This window comes from Mirounga leonina, unplaced genomic scaffold (genome assembly GCF_011800145.1).
Source record: "Mirounga leonina isolate KUSES-001 unplaced genomic scaffold, KU_Mleo_1.0 Mir_152, whole genome shotgun sequence".
In the NCBI taxonomy this organism is placed as follows: Eukaryota; Metazoa; Chordata; class Mammalia; order Carnivora; family Phocidae; genus Mirounga; species Mirounga leonina.
In genome coordinates this window covers 5063975-5067600 of record NW_023270380.1, presented here as the reverse complement: position 1 = coordinate 5067600, position 3626 = coordinate 5063975, and the positions used below count along the sequence as shown (strand labels likewise).

Sequence of the window (3626 nt, the reverse complement as noted above, 5' to 3'; positions counted from 1 at the left end):
CTAAAGGAGCCTTATTTACTCATCTCAGAACATGTGCTGGAAGGACAGGAATCTTCAGGAGACTTCTCCAAGAACAAAAATGCTGGTAGATGCATTTTCTCTTCCCCTCTCGAGCCTAGGTAGCAAGACACTTACAGACACCAGCCCTAATGCTCCCCACCTAGCTTGCTAACACCACATGACCTGCCCCTGGATTCCTCCTGTGGACCCACCCCATCCAACCCACCTAGGCCGGCATCCATCCAAAGCAGCTCCCACCCTGCCACAGCCTGCAGGCAGCCCCGAGACTAGTGCTACTCCAAAGCCAGAGGGAGAGGCAGAGATAACCAGACACACCAGGGGATCTGCAGTTCCAGCAGCTGAGCCTTTGAGTGGGCCGTGCAGGAGAGAGCCTGGCTGTGGGGTGCACCTACAGTTGCAGCAGAAAGGCTAACTGCAGACCCTTAGCACAACTGCTGACCCTACCCACGGAGGAGCTCACAGTGGCCTCAGACAGACCTCTCAACACTGCAAGGACCAGCCCCTGCCCAGTGGGCCCCAAACAGTCAAAGCAAGTCATTCCAGCAGACTGGGCTGAATGCAAATGTGGCTCAGCCACAACAGTAGAATGCATGCAGCCCAGATAGGAGACCTCCCTGAGCATCTAGTTCTGGGGACCAGGAGGCATTGCGCTACAGGAGTTCTCCTACACAAGGCCACTACTTTCAAGACCAGGAGGCAAGGCTGACCTCCTGAATACATAGAAACAAACACAGAGAGTTAGACAAAATGAGCAGATAGAGAAATATGTCCCAAATGAAAGAACAGGACGATATCACAGCAAATAGCTAAGTGAAAGAAAGGTAAGCGAGGGGCGCCTGAGTGGCTCAGATGTTAAACGTCTGCCTTCAGCTCAGGTCATGATCCCAGGGTCCTGGGATGGAGCCCCACATCGGGCTCCCTGCTCGGCGGGAGGCCTGCTTCTCCCTCTCCCACTCTCCCTGCTTGTGTTCCCTCTCTCACTGTGTCTCTCTCTGTCAAATAAAAATCTTAAAAAAAAAAAAAAGAAAGAAAGAAAGGTAAGTGATATGTTTGATAGAGAATCCAAAGTAACAGTCATAAAGATATTTACTGGACTTGAGAAAAGAGTGCAAGATCTCAGGAAGACTTCAACAAAAAGACAGAAAATATAAAACAGAACCAGACAGACATGAAGAGTTCAATAACTAGGCAGGCACCCATCTCCTCTTTCAACATGATAGATACCGCTGTGTCTTTTGTCAAGGACCTCCTGGTGGGTGGAGTAGCCATGGCCATCTCCAAGGCCACAGTAGCACCCATCGAGTGGGACAAGCTGCTGCTGCAGGTGCAGCACGCCAGCAAGCACATCACCGCAGATAAGCAATACAGGGTCATTAGAGACTGTGTGGCTCATATCCCCAGGGAGCAGGAAATCCTCTCCTTCTCGTATGGTAACCTGGCCAGGGTCATCAGATACTTCCCCACTCAGGCTCTCAACTTTGCCTTTAAAGACGAACACAAGCAGGGCACCTGGGTGACTCAGTTGGTTAGGCAACTGCTTTTGGCTTAGGTCATGATCCTGGAGTCCCAGGATCGAGTCCCATGTTGGGCTCCCTGCTCAGCAGGGAGTCTGCTTCTCCCTCTGACACTCCCCCCTCTCATGCTCTATCTCATTCTCTCTCTCAAATAAATAAATAAAATCTTAAAAAAAAAAAAAAAGATGAACACAAGCAGATCTTTCTGGGTGGTGTGGACAAGGGAACCCAGTATTGGTGCTACTTTGCAGGGAATCTGGCATCAGGTGGTGCCACTGGTCACATCCTTTGTGTATTCTCTTAATTTTGCCTGAACCCATCTAGCCGCAGATGTGGGCAAAACTGGAGCTGAAAGGGAATTCCGAGGCCTCAGTGACTGCCTGGTTAAGATCTACAAATCTGATGGGATGAAGGGCCTGTGCCAAGGCTTTAATGTGTCTCTGCAGAGTATTATCATCTACCGAGCTATAGTTTGGTATGCATGACACTACAAAGGAATGCATCCAAGAGCCCAAGAATACTCACATCTTCATCAGCTGGATGATATCACAGCGGTTGCTGGGTCGAGTTCCTATGCATTTGACACTGTTCATCACCATATGGTGATGCAGTCAGGGTGCAAAGGAACTGACATCATGTACATAGGCATGCTTGACTGCTGAAGGAAGATTGCTTGTGATGAGAGAGCCAAAGCTTTTTTCAAGGGTGCATGGTCCAGTGTTCTCAGAGGCATGGTGGTGCTTTTGTGCTTGTCTTGTATGATGAAATCAAGAAGTTCACATAAGTTATTTCCTAGTCCCCCCTCCCCCTGTGAACAGGCATGTTGTATTATATAACATATCTTGAGCATTCTTGACAGACTGTTGATTATTTATCAACAGCAACTATTTACGGTTGAAAATGGGAAGCAATAATATTCATCTGACCAGTTTTCTCATAAAGCCATTTCCAAGATGATGGGACTCAATTATATTTTTTTATTTGTCACCCTGATAGATAAATTTGAAGAAATAAAAAATACCTGAAAAAAAAAAACTAAAACTAAAAAAACAAAAACAAAAAACACTGGAGGGAATCCATAGCAGTTCAGGGGAGGCAGAAGAACAGTCAGTGATCTGGAAGACAGGGTAATGGGCAGCAAGCTGAACAGCAAAAAGGAAAAAGAATAAAAAATGGAATAGGTTAAGGGAACTCAATGACATCATCAAGCACAATAATATTCACATCAAAAGGATCCTAGAAGGAGAAGGGAAAGAGAAGGGGGGCAGAAAACTTATCTGAAGAAATAGTAGCAGAAAACTTCTCTAAACTAGGGAGGGAAACAGACATCCCATCCAGGAATTACAGAGAGCCTCTACCAAGATTAATCCAAGGAGCTCCACACCAGGACACATGATAACTAAAATGGCAAAAAGTAATGATAAAGAGAGAATTTTGAAAGCAGCAAGAGAAAAGAAAACCGTTACACGCAAAGGAAACCCCATAAGGATTTTTCAGCTGATTTTTTTAGCAGATTTTTCAGCAGAAACTTTGCAGGCCAGGAGAGAGTGGCGTAATATATTCAAAGGGCTAAAAGGACTTGCAAGCAAGAATACTCTACCCAGGAAGATAACCATTCAGAATAGAAGGAGAGATAAAGAGTTTCCCAGGGGTGCCTGAGTGGTTCAGTCAGAAGAGCATGTGACTCTTGATCACAGGGTCATGAGTTAGAGACCCATGTTGGGCATAGAGAATACTAAAAGCATTAAAAAAAAAAAAAAAAACCCAACTTAAAAAAAAGAATTTCATAGACAAAGTTAAGGGAATTCATGACCACTAAACCAACCAGAGGAAATGTTAAAGAGAACTGATTTGAAAATAATGAAAGTAAAAAAATTCACAAGTAAAAGCAAATATAAAGGTAGTAGATTAATCACTTATAAAGCCAGTATGGAGGTCAAAACACAAACTAGTAAAATCAATTACATCTACAAAAATTAATCAAGGGATACACAAAATAAAAAGATGTAAAACATGACATAATATACATAAATGTGGAGGGGGGTGTAAAAATGTAGCACTTTTAGAATGTCTTGAAAATTAAGTGACCAT

At 44.4% G+C, this 3626-nt stretch overlaps 1 pseudogene; it reads left to right on the top strand.

The window, feature by feature from the left end:
* Positions 1 to 1234: 1234 nt before the first annotated feature.
* LOC118012828 lies at positions 1235 to 2319 on the top strand (annotated as a pseudogene).
* Positions 2320 to 3626: the final 1307 nt, after the last annotated feature.